Source organism: Tauraco erythrolophus, chromosome 1, assembly GCF_009769465.1.
Source record: "Tauraco erythrolophus isolate bTauEry1 chromosome 1, bTauEry1.pri, whole genome shotgun sequence".
In the NCBI taxonomy this organism is placed as follows: Eukaryota; Metazoa; Chordata; class Aves; order Musophagiformes; family Musophagidae; genus Tauraco; species Tauraco erythrolophus.
The window spans coordinates 21,466,187-21,491,037 of record NC_141465.1 but is presented as its reverse complement, the minus strand read 5'-3'; the positions used below and the strand labels follow the sequence as shown (position 1 = coordinate 21,491,037).

Below are 24,851 nucleotides of genomic sequence, written 5' to 3'. Positions count from 1 at the left end.
AATGTGCAACAATCCCTTCCCAGTAAACCCAAACAGTTTAAGTGATTTTAGTCCAAGTTCAATCACAATTGAGTTTAAAACAAAATGAAAAGAGAATACTACTTTTTCCATATAAGATTTCCTGCTTGGGAAACCTATACTCAGATAAGAGCAGTGCTTGTTTCACTCCAGGTCAAACCAGAGGGCTGCCCATTAAGTCCTGGGAAAAAGCTTTGGAAAGCATTGTATAACAGTTGGCTCTCTTTAGCACGTTTTCAGTATATCCCCTTTCAAATGAAAATGGCTATGCTTGAAAGCACAAAGTTGCAATTTAGAAAACCAATGCCACAGCATACACAAATAATGACCTCCAAACCAATAAAAATGTAAATCCAAATTTAATGGGAGATTAAATACACAGGGAAATTAACATTAGGTCAACAATTTTATCTTTCATACAACATAATTTGTTTCCCTGTCTCTTAATATTTGGGAAGAGAAATGTGTCTAAAAGATTGACTGACTATACTATATACAATTGTGCCCAGCACTACTGCAGCATTTAATCCTCATATAAAGGTTTATTTCTGTTCACCACCAAAAGGTTTTGTTTAATTATACCTTGTATCAATACGACAGTATTAGATCAGACTGGATGTACTTGCTTTGAATAAATCTGACCTTCATCAGTAAGCAAGGGAATATTTGAGGATTTTGTCTTTTTGTGGGTTTCTTTTCTTAAAACAGTGTCTTTTTCTGCATATCTTACCACTCAAGATGTCGTTTACTATCTAACCAACTACTAACTGCATTTCTAACTATTAATACTAATAACTCCTTCCACTCAGGAAGTAGAAATTAGTTGGACAAAGTAGTAAATTCTTCACCATGCCTTCCTGAGGTGAACAAACAGATCCCATCCCTACAGGCCCTTGACTGCTCCATACTACATGTCAATATGGCTTCACTTCAAATGTGCTTCTAGAGTAGCATGACTTCTTTGAGAACTTTACGCACAAGTGACTTCACAGAAAAGGTAGTTTAAGGCTATGTAAATCTTTCCAGCAATAGCATAAAAGCTTAATTGTCTTCTTATTATGAATTTTCTTCTTGTCATTTACCCAAGTATTTGTACAGCGCTTTACATAACGAGAATACATTGTGCCCAGGTAACCATTTGTAATACCAAGCCATACAAAGAAAAGCAAAAATCTTCTGCTATGTGAAGAACAGCAGACAAGCATGGGAATGTTTTCTTCCATGCATCAAGTCAGGGACTGGCAGCTGACACTGAAACAGGCATTTTGTTATTATGTCAGAAATCACTATCCTAATCCTGCAAGATTGTGACACATCACCAGAACTCAGTTGAGTCCTCCAAAGAGAGAGATGGATAGCCTCATTTTTGACTGCTCCTCTTGTTTTGAGGATGATGGGAGTAGAGGAGAGGAAGGGATATGTATGTGTTTGGGTGGGAAAAAAGAGCCTACAAAACTGTAATTGTTAAATTTAAGGGAACTTTTAGGAGACAGCGTCCTACGTTTTTACTCTGGTTTTCTTTTACATGATACATGAATCCTAAATAGGAAGCTTGAAAAAGAGAAAAAAAAAAAAAAAAAAAGACATTCCTTCAAAACCCTCTTTCCACAAAAGGCTTAACACAGCACAGTACACACAAAAAGTTAGCCTATTTGACTCAGTAACTGTGAGTTGAAACTGACTTTTGTTACATATGTGTTGGAGTTAATCTCTAGCACAGCATATGTAACCCAGCATACTCAAATACAGTACTTTTCTATATCACCATCAAAAATTAATACAGGGGTACAATTACCCCATCCTGCTCAGTTAACTCAGATGTTTATCACTGTGCTATCATCCTTTCATTGTTGTTATTGCAGGTAGCTTTCTTTTTCTAAACGTAGCCTTCAAGGAAAAAAATTTATACTATGCCACTTCAAACCAGGAATAAATGTCTGCTGTAATACAAGTCTTAAAAAGTATAAGTATGTCTTTATGCTTGACTTCCAGTTTACTCAAAACACATTTTGAACTTCCATTTTCTCTATTGGTTCCTTTCAGTCTTCAAAATGGTTACTTTTTTTTTTTTTTTTCAGATTTCACAGATGTTTGCACACACCTCAAGGGCTAGGTGCATCTAAAAAATCTAAGTCATGAATGGGAAACGTTCCTCCATGTCAAACCTCCAAGCCCAAGTAATACTAAGCCATTAGCTATTTCCAAAATAAAAGACAGACTCTGCTACTTACAAGACACGTGATCATTGATCAGATGATGATTTTACAACAATTATCATGCATTGTCCTCTGATATCTTACAGCACTGTCTAAAGTATGTTTTGCATTTAGTATTTTAAATTTTGCATGTCCAAAAGACAAAATATCATACAGTTGGAGGTTAAAATTTGGATAATGTATTTGTCAAACTGGAAGACACTGTTAAATTGACTCTCAAGTCAAGATTATTGATTTCCCCTTATTCAAGATCACCCAATTAGAGGAAAACCTTACTAGTTGGGTTTGTACAGCAAGAACATATTCTGACCTGAAGCGCAAAAGGAAAGAATTTTAAATTGACAATAGGAGGAGAAGAGCCTATCATAGCAATCAAAAATAAATAAGTTTTTACCATCTATTGATGAGTTATTTTAGTCTTGTTTTATGGCTTCTTGTGGAATCATATTACTAATGGAACATTTTGCATATGAGCTAAACTCATGAGACAACATCTGGATGTTACATTCCATCTAATAGCATTTGCAGAAACAGGCTGTTGGGAGGAATCTCTCTTACGGCCAGAATGTCTCAATTTTATTGATTTTAATATTAGGCTCCTGTATAAAAACGCCTGGGTAAACAGCATGCACATATCAGTTGAAGGATGTACAAGGAGTTTGCAAGTTTTCATTTTCTATATGTTTGTGCTGCATTAGAAAAGACAGATCTATAGCATATTTAGTGTACCATAATGCGTTAAGATGAATCTCAGTACAGTACGCAGCTCAAGACAGGTGACAAATGTTAGTGCAGTTCTAATACCATGCACTTTGCATAGCCCTTTGACTTCCATGTGCCTCACCAACTCTGCAGAACATCAGAAAACGTGAACACTTCTCAACTGCACCTCCTGAACAACATAATACATCAAAACAGGGGATCAAGACAGCAGAATGAGAAGATATTCAGTCATTTACACTTTCTCACTCTGACTGCTGCAAATATGTGACCAATTTTTATGCCACTATGGTTGTGCCACCAAGAAACAATGTCAACTTTGCGATTTTCTCAGAATTAGCTACCTCTTGTGTAACTAAGTTTTCATGTACACAATGCATTTCCAAAAATAACTATCTGCAACAAAATTTATAGTCCCATTTCAAAGATTTTTCAACACAAATAGTAGAAGCAAGTATAATGTTTCAATGGCTTACTAACATTTCAGCTGTGGGGTTTTTTTTATTATTGAGTTTACTTCAATTTCCAAACATAGTAGTTTCCATGACAAAAATGCAGGTATTTCATGTTTCAGAGAAGTAAATCAAAAAGTGGTGAGTGCAGTAGAGGCGAGGGAACTTCCTTTGGTATGTAGGAAACAGATCTAACCCTCCTCCTAATATGGGGGGGGGGTGGGGGTGTATGTATTTGGGAGAAGAGCAAACATTATTCTTACGGTTGTAAGACTGGCTTTCAGATGTGAGTGTCTTCCTTCTTCCTCCTCCTCCGCCACCCCTTAGTAATTTGTAGATGCATCAGACAGATACCCACTCAGCATCACATTAAAAAAGAAAATCCAAAGAGTAACAACGTATCTGTGATTGGTTTCTGTGGCTTTTTATAGGAGATGAACAAGTCTTTGCCTTACGCAAGCCCACTATCCATACTAGAAAACAAAACCCAGCCTTACACCATCAGATACTGAAGTGCTGTGCCTGCAGGACTGATTACTGCCCTAGGAAGAACACAGGCCATCTTCAGGAGCAGATACAAACCCCAAGTCTATCCCTTTTCACTCTATGTTAGAGCTCATAGCTTTTGTCATGGGTTCTGTATGTCATCAGCCTCCATGTCACAGACTTCCACTGGGGTAGGAGTTCACAGGACCCACCACTGGCAGCTCTGGTGGTTGATTAATTCTTAAAGGACAGCAGCATCATCAGTGCCATCAAATAGTGGGAGGGCTGAGCACCTCAGCCCAGCACTGTTACCAGCAGTGACCTTTAGGAGCTTGAGGTTTCCTCTCCCCATATAATCAAGAAATGTCTCTAAATTCATTTGCAGTCCATAAAAGCAGTTTTATCTCCTGAATTGCTAATAACCCTTATGTTTATTCAATGGAAGAATATGCTAGTAAAATTTTGGCAACAAAAGTGAAAAGAAATGAAGTTTTGAACTTTCACAAGGCATGGATACCCTTCCTGGGTTCTTGCCTTGAGATATCAAAAAAGACAAAAAAGGTGATGGAAACAGTCTGGTGGGTGATACTGGATACATATTAAAACTCTTGACTTTTTTTTTTTACTTTTTTTTTTTCTTTTTTTAACTGAAACGGAGAGAAGCTGGACTAGTTTAAGACGTAGCAAAGCATTATATACAGAGTTAGACTGGGAGCACGCACAATATGACTAGAGTGGGAAAACCAGAAATAACATCATTTCAGGCTTGACAACAGCTTCCTCCCTCTACAGACCTCAAAGGCAGTTTACTTTGATGCTACTGTTGGAACATATTTAAGTGACTAACCAGCACTTTTCAGCCATAATCTGAAGGGGGTGGCACGCAGGGAAATATCACAGACACCAAACATAAACCTACAATGCATTACAAAATCACTTCTATCAGTCATCTGACTACAGAGGAATAACATTGAAATATGGAGAGGTTAAGGATACAGTATGTGAATTAGACTGTCTATATGCCCTCATATTTAGCTATAAAAAAATTCTGAAAGTTATCACTTCAACCTTTCCTTTTTATAGATGCTTATCTTGTGACCGGGCATCCAAATCTTTGCTGCAGTCAACATGCCACCTGAACAGAGAAAGATAGCATTTGTCAAAGCTTAGAGGAGGGGGGAAATAGGCATAAAAAAAAGAAAAGGTGCTGCTGTGGTAGCTGAGATGCATAAACGAACCTGGATGAGAATTTTAGTTATGTTTTAGTTATGTGCGTGAACAGCAACTTAGGTAAGAACAGGTGATCACAAGAAAGAGCTACAATGGCCTAAGGAGTTATTATTTGTTAGTTGAGCAATAACACTTGAGCATACTCAAGCTCTCACCTTGCTCCAAGCACAGTCTGGTATTTTCACCACTGAACATGCACCAGCAGGCTTGCACTCAATCTGACACAAGCTTCACTCTTGACCTCTCATTTCAGCGCTATCGTTAACGTGCAAACATCATGTTACAGCTTGTACGTTTAGATGGGCACACTTAAGTACAAATGCTTGGTCTTTAATGTACCTAACTGATTTCTGCAAGAAAAAACAAAACAAAATCCTGTCAGAAGTGTCTCAACAGCACATACCATTTACCACAAGCAGGTCAATCTGCCCTAAATATAGAGCATCAACTCATTTAGCTCGCTCTTGGGTCTCTCAAGACAAAGAAAACAAGAACCTACACTCAGCTATACAAATACAAAAGTCACAAGGCAGAACAGAGCTGTTGAAAACAAGATTTTTTACTTTGGGTGCTCCTGACTTCTTGATAATCATAGGAAATTTAGATATTCAAATCTCACCTTAGATATTGAAACCCTCACCTCCTCACTTTTCTGTAAATCTCATAATGAAGGTAATTTGCCTTTGGGCAATCCTTCTACTTGTGTACCCCAGAAACAGCTTGCAGTAGAATAGGCAATAATTCCAAAATTCCTCTTATTAAACTACATGAATCATTTTTCATAATAGTATTTCAAGAGATTTCAACAAAAAAAGCAACACACTATTTCAGAAGGTCAGTTTCTAAAACACACTGCATACCTGCTAAAATTTAGTGTGCATTTTCCAATTAAGAATAATTACTACTTATTTATACATTAGCTGTTATAATACCAACCAAAAGTGCTCATGCATTAAGAGATATAGACAGTTAAATAATTTTAAACTGACAGATGTTTTATTTTGGCCAACATTTTGGTTGCACTGGAATAATATTGGCTGACATTTCAAAATTAGGAACATTTCACATGGGAAAGCTGGGTTTTATTTATTTATATTTCAATAAATAAAAAAGCAATAATATATCTTTTCACCCTTACTTGTTCTCAGATTAACTGCTGAGAGGACAACTGCAAACACTGTACATGAATTTGGCAACTTCTAGCACAGATTAAGTCATTTCTTTGAAGAAATGAAGGAGCGTTGAGAAAATTCACTTATGCATTCCTCTCACATGCAGTAATGTCATCAATAATACATGGCCAGTGACTTTTGGGTTTCTATTTTACACACTATGAAAAACCAGTTTTTGTAATTTTATTGTAATCACAATATGTTAGAACAGAAACTTTTCATAGCTTCATTACCAATGATATCAAAGTTGCAACTTTTTTTTCTCTTTTGCAGAGGAGTGGGCGGTGGGGTGGGAGTGCCAACACTGGACAAGGCAATCATTTCGCCCCAGTGAAGCCAAATTAAGATGTTCATTACTGAAAACAGCAATGAAATCCTTGTCAGATAGGACTAATATCAATCCAGGTTGTATGAAAAACCACGGCTAGAGCTGGCATATGAAAAGGAGCTATAAGGAAAGAAGGAAGAAGAAAGGAGACGGAGAGGCCTGGGATTTGGGCTTCAGGAAGGCAGACAATTTTGGCTGCCTGGCACCTGGAGAGAACCACTGAGGTCTGCAGGCATCTTACATGCAGGCAGCAAGTGCGGTGTGCAAGTCAAGACCGAGTGTTGAGACAAGTCAACTAAAACAAGCCTGGTGAGCGAAGGAGCATGAAAAAAAAAAAAAACCCAAAGCTGTGTGAGATGCTTGGATTTTGCATTACAGTGCATAATCTTTTCCGCAAGGTTTTCTTTTTGCCTTTCTATTTGACCTTTTCCTAGTCCTCCTCACAGGCATTCAGCTTCTGCTGTAAAGATTCTTCCCAGGTTCCAGGAAGCTTCCCCCTCTCCCTCAAACTAAAGCATCATGAAAACTTGACTTAGACTTAGTCCTCTCAAAGAAAAAGCAAACTACATCACCAACAACCACCCGGCCTTCTCAAGGTGGAGCTACCTGGAGGTCTGTGCCTTCTGGCCCCGCAGCAGGTGTTGGGCAGCACAGACACGCTCTGGCCAGTACCTTGGTACAGGTTGAGCTCCATTTGGGTGAGAGGTCCCCGAAACATATTTGTCTTTCATCGCAGAACTGGCAGGGTAGGGAGTTATTTACCTCCTTGACACACACAGAGAAAGGAAATGCCAGCACACACCGGGGATAAACACGTGGATTTGAAATTCAAATCTGTTCACCATACACACTGTTGGGACTGTAACTCTCTAACACTCCTTTCTTGGCATAAACAAAAAACAAGTTATACTGGATCCGAGGCTTGGCCTTTATAGTTTAGCGTGCCTTACAACAACCACACTGCTTCATTTGAGTTTCAAACTTCATATAGTTCATTGTTCATTAGCATCAATCTTTATTTAAAATGCTTTATTAAAAACAGCATTTCTTAAAGTTGTTTCCAGTGAAGTTTCTTTTCAATACAGGATATTAATTCTATTCCCAATTATTCAAATGTTAGTCGCAATTTTGCATTCCTAAATCTCTTAATTCCTGGACAACTGTGAAAAGTTTGACATAAACCGAGAATCCGAAAGATTCAGCATGTTTTGCCTGTGGATAGAAGCCTGGAGAAAATACTGCTAGCACATACACTATATGATACCTTTAAAGCATTCATAAATAATGCTTCAAAGACTTTTAATTAGCATTTGTGATTCTTAATATTACTGACTTTCTAGTGTGTCCTTCAAACTTCTGCTTTGTAAAACAAGTACAATTTTTTCCAGTCTCAATCCTCCTTACTAGCATCGGGAAAAATATTTGGCCATTAAGTTCTAAAAGGTTGAAAATATAAGCGAATTTCTCTTCAAAAAAGAAACAACCCTCAATTGCTAATAAACTTTGAAGGAGTTACATAGCATGACGATGCTTTAACCAGAAACAGGCATCAGAAGTTTTGCATCTGCTTGCATACATGGGATTAGTCTACGATCAGCAATATTTTTTATTCATAGAGGTTACTTCCCAACAGACAAATAAATTAAGATGGAAAAATGTATTCTATTCACCACTTTTCTTCCACTAGTGAGTTCAAGAGATTCCATCTCTATCTGTCGAAGTACTTCCAAAACAAAAAAATCAATACTAACATCCAAACCTCAAAATTTTCCTTTTCCTAATGTCTTGATATCATACTGAGGCTGATTTAATGTAAACTAAGTATGTAAATAATTACAGTAAGTATTCAATCATTAAATCATTTTGGAATAAAAAAAAAGCAAGAATGAAATAATTTCATATGATTGTTCTCACAAGTACTTCACATTTGTTTCATGGGAAAACCAAATCACAAATGTGCACTAGAGGTAGTATTTCCGATGTCAGTCATAATACAGCCTAAACAACGGCATACAATTACTTAGGGCTGTCTTTTAGCCCCAAGAGGAAAGTTATTTTAAAACTACCTTTCCTCAGTACGTCTTCTGGATGTTTTACTCGTAAAGGGGAAAAAAAACCCACCACCACTCCAAGAATTTGTTCTTGTAACCTGTTTGTTCCTGTAACATCATTTACATTCTTTCCAAATGCATGATTTTCGATGTTCTTATTGTAGTATTTCTAATGCTGTTTTAGTCTAGATGCCTGGGTTTTATTTATTTATTAAGATAAGACTTAGTGTATTTAAAAAAAAAATATTCTGCTCCTCAAAAAAGTCAGAAGGAAAGTTTTGCAATGAAGTTTTTTTTCAGTCAAAATGTAGGTTTGCCTTCAAAAGTTATATCTGATATGAATCAAGTAATCATCTGGAATTTTAAAAGATATTTTGTCCGTTTCCTTCAGCACACATACACAGGTTTATCCACATATTAATTAGGTGTTAGCTTAACATTTATCATGGAGAAGCACCTTCCTCCAGACATACAAAGTTATTTCATATATATTTTCACATTCCAATTTCCTGTACAGAAAAATAAAACCAATGCAATGTTTACAAAATCTCATTTTCTTAAGTTTAAAATATCCTTCATCACAGACGGAAGACGATGACCAGCAGAAGACCAGAGATAAGGATGGAGCCTATCTTGGCAAGCAGGAGGAATATTCAGCCTCTAGTCCTTTCATTACTTGTCTCCACAAAATTTGGGGAGAATGCGATCAGTAGCACAGAACAAGCACAAGAAAGGCGAGACGCAGGGGCTTACTATGAGCACTGTTATTTTTGCCTCTTTTCTGCACATTAGAAACTGCACAGGCAAATACGTACTAGAATCTACAGAGAGGGAAACAAATGCTTTGAGGAATGGGTCTGTAGAAGATGAGAGCTCTCACTGCCTATCTGTACTTGGAGGTTCCTCTGCTACTTGGGAAATTTGAAAGGCCATGATCTCTTCTGAAGCAACATACAATTGCTTAAACACAGAGGGAGAGTTGTATCTTACATATCTCTCTTCCTGAAGAACAACTATGGCCAACTAATATGTTAACCAGCTAAAGTGCTAAAAACAGCCAGATACCTAAAACAATGTCCTATTTTGTTTCTTAATTGGGACCCATTCTTGGAATGCTCCAAGGGTTTCTTCCAAGCTTTGGCCTCAGTCGTAGCCGCAGAAAGCATTCTCCTCCTCACAAGTCTTTTCTAGTGACATTGGGAACATTTCTTCACAGGATAGGACAACTTCTCTTCTGGTCGAAACACACAAAGTGTAAATTAAATGATTTTTTTTTTTTTATAATGTCTAACCTATAACAGATTTTAACATCAAGCCATGAGCAGGACTCTGTGCTACCTGTAGTTTCTTAAGCCTAGTTACAGACCACTTTCTGCAGACACATTCCATGTCATTCGGCATCAGCCTACAGCCAAAAAGCTTTCCTGATCCTTCCCTGCAAAGCAAGACGTTTTAATGACCTGATATCCTGCATCATCTCCAAAGAGGAATATGTGAAGCTGTGTTAAGCTAGATCTTCTTTGGCTGTAAACCTACTTTTTATGCTTGAAAACTTAACTTCAGTAAGCATGGTCCAGCATTGCTTTAACTTTCTGCTTAGTTCATTTAAGAGATTTTTATGGAAAAAAAAATTAATAAATGAAGAAACATAGTAATGTGCAACAAACTTATGCAAATAGTACAAAAAATTCCCTCTGCATACAGCCTCACAGAAGCAGCCCTTACATAGGTATTGCTTGCAATAACTTCAAATTGAGAAACTTCCCACTGTAAGTGCTAATCGATTGTTATCACAGAGCAACTAACTGTACATGTGATGGATACATACAGGAATTAGCTCATTTGTTTAAAACCAGTAGGCACAGCCAAGTAATTTAAAATACTATGAACATGTTTCTAATAGAAAGCACATGAGTAGCCTGAGTTTTAAGCTCTTCCCTCACCTGGACTCAGTTGTAGTAAGCAATCATTCACAACAGCTTTGCAGAACCCATTGCTTTCTGCAGTAGCTAGAGTCCCTTTATTGTTGAAAGAGAAGTGAACTCTCATAATGGGCACAACTAACATTGTCTATAAAGCAGAAAGCCAGGCACCAGGCAAGGAGTTACTCCGTAAATATCATTAAACTCACACGTTTATACCAAAGACCTGTTAAACGTAAGTGCAGGAAACAATCCGTTAAAGCAAAAAATCCTGAAGAATTCTGACAAAGTACAGGAAAAATTGTGTTTCACACATTGTACATATTTTGAGATGAAACATGTGATAAAAGTCTAATTCACTTGAGATTCAGGCTAAAAAGGCTGGGTTTTGGGTTTATGGGGGGTTTTTTGTGGACATGAACCAGAGTTCCTTGCGAAAGCTTAGGAAGACGGTGCTCCTAGGCTCCCTCTGTAATGAGAGGAGAAAAACAACCCTGATTGTCTCCCAGAGTGCTTCTCTCCAACTGCTTTGAAAAAGATGTATCCTGTCCTTAGGGCCATTAAGCAAGAGCACTCACTTCCTCAAGTGGAATGACCTCCTGAACCGCAGAGCAGCGCAGCCTCCCATTGTGAGCTGTGGGACCCATGCCACTGGGAGTCATAAAGAACATACCTAACTTTACTCCAGGAACAAATGCAAGCCTGGAGCTAGCCTTAAAGCCAAGGGTGATGTATGAGGAGAAGTCGGGACGCCTCAGGTCTCTGTTAGTAGTTAACAAAGTTTGCAAGTAAAACGCAGCAGTGTGCAACATATACTACAGTAGTCTTGCAAATCAGTTTCTGTGCTAAGAACAAGGAATTCAAGCACATTAAAGGCCATTTCATGATATAATTAATATCTTCCTTATTACACAATGTTTGAATCGAAAAGCAGTATTGCAACATGCAACCACACGACGTGATTTACTGTCCTGCCATACAAAAATCCCCACTGCTAGCACCACACGGAAGATGATCAGAGCCATTCCTCCAAATGCTTTTTTCATTTTGTACATCATCATTCACCGTGGACAGATGGGGTCTCCAAGACAGGTTCCCAAATCCCAGTCTAGCTCTCTTTGGTGTTGGAGTTATTGCTGTGAGGGACAATGGCTGTGCAGATGGCGGTTTACCATATTTCCTAATATGTGTATATATACTACCTCCACCTGGTACAGAAATTAGAGTATAAATGTTATTAACTGAAGTGCAGCAAGGTGACCGTGAACAAGACTTCCATGGTTTAAGTAACAAAGTCTGCCCCTGCTGACTGTGATATGACCCTATGACAAAAGAAGCCTTGGTTTCTTCTGGGGTATGGAGTTCAGCAGTTTTTCAGACCACAGTTTCTACTCTTTCTCAGAGCACTGATTTTAAACAAAAGCATACTATCAGATGTAATGTTTCCTATCATTCTAGTAACATCCCTTTGATAAGCACATTACCTTTGGACAGAATATCTTCAAGGAAAAAGTTGAATATTACAGATCTCATAATACTGTTTGTAACACAAAGATTTGCCTAGTTTTTTGTAACACAAAGTTTGCATGCAGTTGCCTAAACACAGGTGCTTGGTGACATTTGCATGGTTTATGATATTCCTCCTCGTCTCCAGCTGACTATTTCATTTACCCTAGGGTATCCCAGACATCCCACGTGTAGCTGGCACATACAAGGCAGGACCTATGGGACACCAATAACAATCCAGAGAAGCAGCTGGAAACTAGGAAGGACAGATACTCCGAGATGACTTTTGTCACAAAAAGCACGTACATTTAGGCAACTGAATTCTGTCTTCATAGAGAGCCAAAGAGCTGTTGCTAGTCTGGGCAACTGCAAAGCAGAAAAGGAAAAATACTATATGTATTTGAAGCTGTTTCCAGCTCTTTCCAGAGAAAAGAGACATGCCCAAGCAAATACTATCTGAATATATGTTGTATTATGTCCGTCCTATTTGTCTGAAACAAGCAATGAAAGAACTCCAAAGGCATTAACTGATGTTTACAGTATGGTAAAATATCAGGAAGAAATTTTACCCAGGCAAAGATCATAACTGTTTCATTTACCTTAAAATACCATACAAAGTTCAAGTAGAATTGAATTACCAAGACAGATATAAGTGCACTAGCAATGGAAACCAGGAAAGGACAAACAGAAACAAGAAAATTACTGTACATTAGAACAGTTTGTTGTAAAGGTGCTATGAAAAACCACCTTTTATGGCAGTTTTTATATAGCAGAAACACTCCTTCAAGCTGTGATCATTGGTTTCAAAGGAGTTCACTTTTTTATGTTCCCCCAGATGCCACTGTTCTAACAAAGTCTTCAGTGTACTGACTAAAACAAATACAACAGCAAAACAAACAAATAAAAAAACACTGCACACAAGGGGCAGGGGGGGGCGGGGGTGTGTGGAGAGGAGGGGAGATATCCAGGGTATTAGAGAGTGGGAATAAACTGATCTAGATATGGAAGGGCACATAATAAACTCTAACCATCTCAGCTGGATGTAATTGAGCTTATTCAAAACAGCTTTGTAGAAAAACTAAAAATTAAACGGATCTCCCCAAAAGCCTGTTTAAAAAAGAAATGCTTACTGCATATGCCATGGTAACCCTTCGCACGATGTGTGATCTATTCTTCTATCAGATACCAGGCTGATTACTCAGACAAGGATAAATGCATTAGTTGCAGAAAAGACAAATATTTAAGTTCTCAGCCCCTTCCACATAAACCTGCCTACCAGGTTGCATCTTTGATTTAGAACAAGATCAGTTTGCTTAAGGTTTTGCTCAACCCATGCTAAAATTACTCGATAATAAGGCAGTAATTTATTTCCCTTTTCAGCACTGTAAGTGAGATTAATCTGCTACCAACATTTAATGGAAATTAAATCACAAGCATATTACAGGATAATCGGGAAGCATGAAGGGAGTTGCTCAATTATCATCATGCACATCCTGTTCTTCGAAATTACAGTACCAAAGACTTGTTTCTTTTGAAACTCTTTCTTCAGAGTTTCTTTTAATTTCTCCATAAGAGAATGCAGTAGGATTTAGCGCCCAAAAGTAATAATAGAAAGCAACTAACAAAAACAAAAATACAGAATACAGCTTGCAGCTGGCTGCTGCACTAAGCAGCTGAACGGCTGTCGAGAGAAGCGGGCAGCAGCATGCCCAGCCTCGTGCTGGGCTGGAGCAGAGAGCACGGCCAGCTTACCACGGGGCCAAGACCTATACCAGACACATGCTGAGAGGACACAGCAAGAAGGGAGACACTCATGGTTAAACCTTTTGTATTTCTCTTCTGTCTTAACTAGAATATTTGAATTTTGTGCTATTTAAGCAGTTAAATGGTCTAGCTTATGCTCTAACAAAACTTGATCTGTTAGCGTTTGAAAGCATTTTGGTTGATCTCGGGCTGCTCAGTTAAAGAACCCAACATAGGCTTCCCCACAGATGTTAACTCTTTCATGACAAGAAGTATGCCTCTCCACACCAAAAGTCTATTTAATGTACTCTACTGATACTTTTATCTACTTCACATCTTCAGATAAACACTCTTCTTCTGAAATTTCAGTTGAAAAAGACACAAAAGACCAAGTATTTAATTACATGCCGCCTGATAATTACTTGCAGTCTTCTCAAAACACAGAAACTTGATACAGTCCTCTTTGATATTCTTGATTATTAGCAGAGAGCAGTTTTTAGTCCTGATTAAATAATGAAACAAATGTGAGACAAACCCTAGGCAAACTTGAAAATATAGTGAACTCAGTTACATAAGACAGTTTCCAACAATGAATTTGCCCCATGTTACACTGCACATCATTGTTTTAATACCTCTATGTTAAAAAAAATGAATTATTCTGAAGTAAAACTAATTGTCTCAGTCAAGACAGAATGATGATAGCTGAAGGTAATACGAGGGTAAGCGGCACCCAAGAAAAGAACATTGCAAACTTTCTGATGAAAGCTTGGTACTTGAGAGGAGAGAGGTGTGGCAGAAAGTACGACTCTTCTTTGCATGTGTGAGGCCTGGCCCAGGGCCAGCAGCAGCTGCTATTTGGGAACAGTCTACTTTGATGGTGGTACTCAAGCAAGCCAGACTTGTGACTCTTAGATAAGATGGATAAAACGCATATGAGCTTGCACAGCCAGGTTAGAACAGGTGGATGCAGTTTCTTGCAAGGTGCAATAGCAGTGCTGCTTTCCCCTTCTGCCTCCCCCTTCTGCCTCAGGGTCTTTACTGGTTCTTTACAGCAATGCAACAACTTGTCCCCAGAACTTCATGTCCAGGTAAAAACTGAACTGCGGTAAGAACAAAAAAAAAACAACCAACCACAACTCAAGAAAATACCAACAAAATTCAAAGCATTTCATTTTAAACAGAATGAAGTTTGGAAGTCGCACTCCATTCATTGGCCTTTTAGCAGTATAATAGCAATTACAAACTGGAGTTAGCACAGCAAGACTTGCTTTGCCCTTGCCTCAGTGCAAGCAGCACAGTCCTGGATGGTCATTAGCTTCAACACCATAGGCGCAAGGAGGGTAGTTACAGGTCAGGAATGCCGTGCATCGGCAAGATCGTGTGGGAAAACGCATATGGCACCTGCTGACGCCCTACAGGCACTTTCCAAGGCCTTATTGCTTCAAGTACATCAAATAAACAAGTTAAATTCCTCATCCTGAGATTTACAATTTACGGGCGGGCAGATTGCTGTGCCTACACGGTGCCTCACTGAAGTCAGTGCGGCTCTGTGCAGGTGCAGCTGTCCATATGTGCATAGTAAACTGCAGGCTGAGAACTTTTACTTACTACTATAAAAAAAAAAATATCAAAGACAGACAAAGAACAAGAAAAAACTGGTTTATACTTTCCCTGCACTCTAAGTAATTTAATGTTTTGGAGAGAAATAAAAGAACTGATCCTGGGGTTCAATTTCTCTTTGTCTCTGTATAGATGCTTGGGGAAACATCTCAGAATAGCTTGGGAAAAGCAGCAGCAGTGTGTATTTTTGCTTGCAAACTGAGGATGCCGGAGTAATGGTAATCTAGTCAGAGTAAGTGATAAAGAAGTATGATTCGCTACTGCTGAATCTGCTTTGACTCCTTTATATAGACATGGATCCTCAAAAAGAAAAGATATTGGCTGCAATATGCCTTGCTTTGTCAGGACCTCAAAGTCTGGCTCAGCGAATGTGTGGGAGTGGCATAAAGCAGACAGCTGTTCCTGTAATCTTCACTAACCTCCTGTTTCGTAACTGGTAGGTCATATTACAGGGAAAGCACGTTGTAGGTATTACCTTTCAAAGTAACTCGGACTATATAGTTGTTGCTACAAGAATACTATATGCTGGCACATGGGAGAGAAAGCAGAGATTCTGCAGTCTGAAGAAGAAAGAAAATGGGTCAGAACGCCCAAAAGTGTGAGAAACTGTGAGAAAATACAAGTCACATTTTAGTCACCTGAATTCCCCATTCTGAGGCTGGAAGTCACATACTGCAGACTCATTAAATCATAATTTTTCAGTATGCTGTTCATTTTGTAAGATGCCAGTTCATCACCTTAGCACTGATTCAGAAGCTCCTTTCCATGAGCCAGCAAAGACTTCTAGAACTTATTTGATCAGTTTTTGCATTTAATTAGTCTCATTTGCTTTTTGATGTTTGAGAAACCTCTGGAGACGGCAAAGCTTAGTGTCATGACAAAAGCCATTTTCAAAGCAAGATTCTTTCCCTTCATTTTGTTCTGATTGCACATAATTCCCAGTTTGATTAAAAAAAAAAAAAAAAAGGAGGGGTGGTGTAAAAAGCAATCTAACCACCAGCCACGCACGTGCCAGATTGACACTCCAACCCTAATCTTTATTCTCACCACCTCCCTTAGCATTCTTATTTGGACTTCTAATACAGGCAGATCTTCAAGACAGTTTTCCTCAAACAGCATCTACCTTAAAACAGAGACAGACTCTTAAATTGAAACGTAGCAAAGTTAAGGGGCCACCTTTGCAGCCTCTTCCACTTTTCATCTTTGTAGCAGATTTTATGCAACCAGACACTTCCCCATCACATTTGAAGTTCATTATTTTCCCACTCCGACACATGTATGACAGATAACGCAGACCAGCCAGAGCAGACCATGACTCCCCTCTGTCGTGGTTTCTCAGCGCAAGAGCAGCTCAGGGAGACCGTATATAATCCTCCTGCCATTTTGTATGTTCAATATACATCACCCAAAATAATTAGGTTTAGGAGGTTTTGCTTCACTAGGTTTTTAACAGCCAGAGCAACACTTTTGCATCAGTACACAGTTAGGATAGGCTTAGCTGCGACAGTACAGCAGAGCACAGACCACAGACCTGCATGCAGCTTCAACCAGCATTCCTTCTCCTTGCCTGAAGAATAATCCAGAATGACAGTTTGTTTGATTTCCATAATAGAAAACAGTTCAAGAATATAGCAAAATATTTTCCAGTCTCTCGGTTGAAACTGAGCATTTTCTAGTTAAGAAAAGGTTGCCAAAGCATTTTGTGAGAGAGTCTGTTAAGCCCATTGTTTGGGGACTACTTTTAAGCCCCTGTTCTTCAATTTCCTGAGCAGTGCCTTACGCGGCAGGTTGTAATCACTTCCATCCTTCGCAATGTTTTAAATATGCCTATTTCAATCTACAGCCATAAAAAAAAGAAAATACTAAAACACTCAACCAAAGTGAGTTTGTCTTTCTAGCCATCTGAAAAAAAAAATTATGGAAGAGGTACAACCTACAACAGCATTTCTCTTTCAATCCTTTTTTAAAGATGTTATATAATAAATACAAACACTTGAAAGAATACAGAGTTTAAGATGCCCTTTCTGTTAAATATTCACTGAAAAACAAGGCATTATACATTTCTGTAGAAAAACAAACATTATACTATTTCCTTCCTCCCAATAATTTCTTTTTCTTCAAGTGAAGCAAAATGCTTGCTTTTTTGTGCTTCTGGAATTACAGCTTTTATGAGTTAAAGATGCAGAAGAGTATCAAATCATCCACTGATGTTCAGTACCCAAGAGGAAAACAAAAGTTTAATGGCATCTACAATTCTTCCTTTCTTCCAGACCAAACACTTCATAAAGAATTTTTGCTTTTTATTAAAAGATCAACAAAGTCAACTGTAAGTTTCATCTCTTGGTGTCTTCCATAGGAGAAAAAATCTTCCTAGATTTACACAAAACACTAAGTAGGATGTCAGTGGAAACAAGTGCAGCATTGTCATTAAAAAATAGAGTAATGTGAAGGCATAAACTACATACAAATAAATCTATGTGTGCTCTAGTACATGCTCATCTCTGAAAATTTGGGCTTACTTATCAACAACTTGAGATAAGTTCAACAATATTAAACATTTCCAGCTCAGAGTTTTTTGATTTAATTTTGAACACAACTTATAGAAAAAAAGCAAAAGATCTTGGACATATTCTGAAGTAGAGCAAGAAACAGCAAAAAAGCCTACATTTCGTAGTGACACAGTTAAAACTTCTTTCTCCATTAAAACCTTCATATATATAGTGTACTCTGTTTCTAATAATCAAAGAAACATGCTTCAAGCATATCACTCATCTGTTATATTGGTCTGCCATCTGTAGGTCACTGAGAAAATTCTTTATACTTGGCATTTCAGGCTGCTTTGTTCATTACTCTGCATTTCTGAGTAGATTTTAATTAGAAGTATTACCATCAGTAGCATCTTGTACACATAATATATAGTTGATTTGCAAATCATTCCAGACATGAGATCACCATGAGAGGCTCAACAATTCCCCACCCAAGAAATCCTACAATCCACAACGCACAGTTGGTCTTTTATCCTCAGCTCTAAGGGCATCCCAGGATTATTGAGGTGTAAGCTGGAGACTCAGGAATGGCCATTTATAGCTGGGTAATACCAGCTTCTCAGCCCTATATCTTTAGACATCTTATCTCTCCTATGCCATATTGTAACTATTTTACGCATACATGTGTGTGATATATACACACACGCATAAAAACATGTGTGTCCACACCCACATTCTCACATCCCATGCAATTTCTCTGCAGGTTTCTTCCAAGTGTCAAACAAGTGATGTTTTTCAGGGATGCTGCATGAATAAAAACAATCTAACAGCCTTAAGATGTAAAATACTCTCTCTTTTCAATGTCCTCAGCCAACCTCAGCTGCAATTAGTTGTGAGCACTTGGATTCTGCAGCAAACAGAACTGCTGTGTCTGCATGTCACGCTCACAGATGTCATTTAGGCTGCTCAGTAGGAACAAGTGTTCCTTTAGAGATTAGTCCCATCTCATCTGTTACGATAGAAGATAAAGTAACTTCAGAATAGTTGACACGAGGTACGTATAGAGGGCTAAGTGCCAGGATCTCCTGGATTTGGGCAGGTTGTCTAGCACATTTCAGGGTGTAAATTAAGTTACGGTCCATTGGGATTGCGGTGTATCACACCAGCACAGACACACACAAATTCTCCTTAGATCCACGTGTTCTGCACTGTAGTGACAAGCCCTTTATTAAGGATAAATAGCTCGGAGACACTTTCCTGCCATATTTCAGAGCCTTCTGGAACTAAAGGCAAAGGAGTCTTTGGGTTTACAAATCAGTGAATAGGTCCATGCAATACAGAGTTTTTTTATCAGCGACATTAAGCATTTGTGACCACAGCTCCCACACTTATTTAAGTATGGCTATGAAACTGTATGCAGTTTCTATCTGTAAAATCAGAGATTCCTAACAAGCCTCTGATACTGCTGAAGTGACAGAGATGCTCCTTCTGTTCAAAAAGTTTCAGGTCACCGAAATCTACTCTGCACCGTCTCGCCAACTTTCACACAGCAAAGAACATCTGCACTGCACCATATCTTGTTGATCTGCGTGCAGAAATCTCTTAGCTAGCTCTGAACAAATAGCTGGAGACACAGAAGCAGCCGAGAGGTCCCTGCTTAGACTAGTTGTAGAGAGACTACACTGCTGCCAGGGCTCTGGCTACCACCACTGCCTAAAGCTGTTTTGCACAGCACTGACGTGTGCACCTTCACTTGGAGCAGCTGACGTTTTCAACACGTTGATTTTTTTGGTACATTGTAAACATGCGCAAAGAGACAGTAAAAGCACGGCCGGTGTATATGGTCGGCCCAGACAGAATTTGTGTCTAAGTCTGAAAGACGTCAAGTTAATTATCACAAAGGAGCAAGGAGGAAAACAAACCCAAAACAAATTACACCCTCACTTATGAAGACCACATGTATCATTCTTTTTCATACAGTAGATTGTTTTTTTCTGAAACATAGCTGTGTGCTACTGAGAATATAAACCCCCATCGGTTATCCCAGCCTGTCTTCTCCACAATTTAAAGGTGAAATACCTAGTCAATTCACTTACTCCAAAGCACATTATAATCTTTTATTTCTGAAATCTGTATTGAACTCCTCCTCCAGAAACGCATTTTTAAAAACATGGCATAGAGAGGATATGCCGTACTACTAACTTATCCAAAAGGCAAAAGAAAACTCTACCACAGTTAACTTCACTGATATTGACTCGAGTGCTCAGTTCTGCCTTGGATGGTAGCAAAGCTGGAACTTCACCTCATTTTTCAAAAGCGCACAAGAGGAGGTTCCCCACACTTCCAAAAATTACAGCAGTGCTATAGAGGAGGGAAAATAGGGTGCACATTCTTGCAGCACACCCCGAAGTGAAACCGCAAGGGATTATCACCATCACAAGCAAGTGCAGACAGAGTGCATCTATCCAATAAACCTCCTCACCCTTTGAAGGCATTTGGGCTTATAGTTTGTCAAAAAAAAAAAAAATGGTACCTATAACTTTTCAATCCCACCTGAACACCTTAGCTACAAGATGCAGTTAATTCTAAATTAATTTAGAAAATCTTTCTATATTGGCATAGTTTCAAAAAGAAGAGTAAATATTATCATCAAGAGGATTAACCAGTAGATGGTACATCAGATCAAAGAGTCAAGTATCCTCTTTCAGACAGGTGTCTTAGAAAGTGTTTGCATTTAAACACAGAAATGGTACTTCTGCATTATCAGTATCCCATATGCGGCCATGTGCTCTACAGGCACTTACTTAGCCAGAGATTTTTTTTTTTTATTAAATGGGCATAGGTTTTTTGCTTTTTCCTCCTTCCATGCAGTCCTGAATATATTTTTTTTCAGAACTTGTTTGGGTTTCTCCTAGTTTCCAGTCTCCACATTCTCCTTCAGAAGAGACTTCTACAATGCAACTGCTTGTTGCCACAGAAGCATCTTCTTTCGTGCATTTTTTTTTTTTTAAAAAAAAAAGCATCCCCTCCTCTCCACCCAACCTTCCCCCAAAAGAAAAAAAACTCACAACCCCAAAAAACCCTATCATCTAATATCTGCTGGACCTTGAACTAGAGGGTAATATTGTGCAGGCAACTGAGCACTTTGGTTCAGACTGCCAGACAAGTTTTTTTAAATTGCCTCAGGAACAAAGAGTGCTGTACACCACTCTGTTGTTTCAAAATACAGATGTCTATAGCCAAAATACAAATTTAGACTTTATGTTGAGAAACGTTAAATCCAGAGGAGGATTTCCTATTGTGCAGTCTACAGCTGTGGGCTCAAGACAAGGAGATGGAGCATGTGCACAGGCCATGGCTCCAGCACGAACCCGGCTCATGTCCTGGCCAGGGAAAGAATTCCAAGCTATCCCGTAACTACCACATGTTTATATCTGTCACAAATACCGAGCCTCGCAGGATAAAATCTGGGATTGGAAACTTGAACTATCGTTCAGAACTTGAGACGACAAGGTATGTTTCTAATTATTTTACTTTTCAAATGAACTTTTTTTTCCCCTCCCATAGAAGCCCGTCTATGGCAAATAAATTGGAAACAAATCCGAAGTTAGATCATCGCACATCTGTGAGGTAAGTGAGCCACTGCGAGTCTATTCTCACAGCTTGAAAACTGAGAGCACATAAAACTGCTGCGATTTCAGGTGAGATGAGGTGATCTCTGATGAAGGACCAATTGGATTATTATAAACAACTTGCAGTTAAGATTAGGCTGATTCTTGAAACACCTCTATAAATACAAATTATTGGGTTCAATGTGGGGATAACTAGGCAACTAATCCATAGTTAGTAGCAGAGTGGAAGTCAGGCTAAGTTTTCCAATTACTTTTTGGAAATAACAACCCTTCTGTCATTACTGCTGTACTTAAATATATATGTCCTTGCTGATCAGGTGTCTTGTGGTGTAAATAAAAAGCATGTCATGACTAAGGAGGAAGATAAGAGCAATATTAGCTCTGTGAAGAGGAGAACCACATTTGTTTGAATCCTCATAATTTCTCTGGCCACAAAAGTGACAGACCCCAACATATTCAGATACTTGACTGTTCCAGCTGTGAAAACAAACTTTTCAAAGTTCCCAACCAGCAGGCTTTCACATTTCTGGGAAATGAAACACTACTAGTTGTTTTATTTATGGTATCTTTGCTTTATGACAGTTAATGAGCTGTAATTTTATAAAAGAGAACAAAAACAATACTTCATGCCATCACAAATAGCCATCAGCATTATTTATTGCAGATGTTTTAATCTACTGTGGTAATAATGAAACATTCATTGTTTTGCTACCCTGAGCAATTTGTGAGAAATTTAAAATGACAAAAGCTCCCCCTGCTTTCTCCCCTGAAGCTTGTGCTCCTTTCCAGAAGGTTCTGTTGTGGAAGGGATAATGATGTGCTTGGTAAAAACTACAGTTGAGGAAACAGCAAACATACAGAAATAGTTCCATAATGAAGTTTAATCAATGCCTTCTGCAGAATGCAACTGTTTTGTAGACAAATAGGACATTATAGGTATCATGAAATGTTGACTATTAAGTCCTCGACTTGATAATATTCACGTAAAAGAAAATTTCACAGTATTTTATCAGTAGCTTTAGTATTGCAACTCGAAGATGTACAAAAGGAAGTTGTAGACCATCAATTCAGATGCATCCAACCGCTGCTTTCATAAGGAACTCCCATGGCTATTCAATTATCTTATCAAAGCCAAGTAGACCCATTCATGCACGCAACAAAACACCTATCAGAGATGGATGTATGTACAAAAAACAGTATATTGACCCAGTTTCCCTAAACTTAGTCAACAGCACTATAATCTGTCTTGTGTCAGCAAAGGGTAGTGCTGGAACCTCAAAAAGGCAGCTCCCTTCGTGCTATTCTTTGGCTTCCCATCTAGTAGGTAGTGATGGAGTGAAATCTGGGATGACTTTACCATTGAGCTGCATTTACTTCCACACAAAATTGTCAGGGGCAAACAAAAAAAATCCAGACTCAACCCAATCCAACCCCTGAAGGCTTCCAGTACCAAAATTTTGGTTTGTGTTGCAGTGAACGTTCCACATTCCTTCTCCTATTTCTCTATTAGCTCAACTATTGACTAATGCAACCCCACTCGCCTGGTAAAACAAGTAGACAACTTAATTTATAGCAGGTTTAGCATCTGTCAGGCAAGTAACAAGACAATCATTCACAAGGCTCTATACCTAAGAGAACGGGCAATTACTCAGCCGCCTGGAAAAGACAAAAGAAAAACTGAAAAATTTGTGGTGTGGTGAGCTCATGTTCTAGGGGTTGACTTTCTGCAATAACACTAAGGAGCAGGGAGCCCAGCTTCCAGAGTTCTCCAGCATCTGCCAGCGTTGTAGTTTCCCTTAAAGTCAAGTTTAATCACAAAGGAAATAGTGAACTGCAGAAAATTGGGATGTGTGGAGAAAGATGACCTATAGCCATGCTGAAGCTGTTTTGAGCTCACCATTACTCTTATTGTTATAATCCAGTCATAAGGAAACAAGTAATTTGTCTTTATCACAGCTAAAACTTAACTCTTCAAAGACTACTCCATGTATTGCTTATTCCAATTTCACTGAAAATAACTCCTCTCTTAAAGCTGCAAGAATGGACCACTCATGCTCACAGGAGTTTTCCAGCTACTTACGTTCAGCTCCTTGCTCAGACCGTTCGGAGGAGATCCCAGCAAGTACCAGCTCCTTCACTATGTGCCCCAGACCCATGTCTTGTACATATTGATCTTAGCTAGAACGAATGAAAGCACTAGCTGAAGCACAATCCTCTTTGCCTACGTTCTTACCTTAATTTCCACTCCTCATATCAACCAGGCAGTGCAAGGGGAGCACTAAAGACCAGAGATCTTGCCCTTCATCACAGATCGTCAGAAAGGGTCTTTAATACTCAAAGAAATCACTTAGCATTCATTACTAAAAAAAAAAAAAATCAAGTCTTGTGGAAGAAGGCTGCAGCAACAGAGGATCATGCTATCTTAAGAAGTGCTGCCTATATTCTCTTAGCTTCTGCAGCAACCATAAATAGAATTTTCATTTTTTAAATGAATTCTGCTCATAGGTAAAATGAGAATTAAAACCAGCGTTGTTATAGTTGAACTGCATCGCATTTCTTAAAGCATTTCCAAGGATATCAAGTACTATTTTACACACTTCCACTCTAGGCACAGCACAGGTAGCATCTCAGGATAGGCTAGCCTGTTTCTCTAAGGGCATTAAAAGCCACAATCACCTACCGACTTTCATTGCTACATTTTCCTCATCAAGCCTAGTCTCAGGTATGTCCTCAAAATCTTTCTGTCCTTATCTGCCTCCACAATAGCCATATCTTCACATCTCTCTCTTTCCCCTTTGAATTAGCTTAGTGATGCTATCTGCTTCAGAAAGATACAGTGTCTTTAGTTTAGGATTTCACAAAAGTAAAGCAAAAACTTGGTAATATTCATGTTCTGGCAGAGATCTGGGCCTTGATGTTTGATTTACAGCTTCCCAGAGTTTGCTCGCCGGAGCCAAGAGATCTGCCTCAGCTTTTACAGGCATTATTCGCACAGAGGTTTTTCACAGACTGTTTTCAAGAGGTATGCTTTCAAATGGAAAACAAGGTAAACACTGCCGACAATTGTCATCAATGGAGATTCCCTCCCCCGACCAAATGAACCTCTTCAAGAGAGTTAATTACATTGCTAATGGGATCAAAAGACAAAGTAGCCTCTAAAAGTGACCTTAAAATAACCACCATGATGTAAAACATGTTAAAAGCCTTCATTGCCCGTTTTACTTGCGGCAAATTGGTACATAGGCTAGTGATATTTGCTAGTGATACGA

General features: G+C 38.7%; 1 protein-coding gene across 1 annotated transcript in view; it reads right to left on the bottom strand.

Moving 5' to 3' along the window:
* ROBO1 (roundabout guidance receptor 1) overlaps window positions 1-24,851 on the bottom strand; it is a 542,241-nt gene that overhangs the window by 496,725 nt on the left and 20,665 nt on the right. The gene's annotated exons all lie outside the window — the stretch shown is intronic.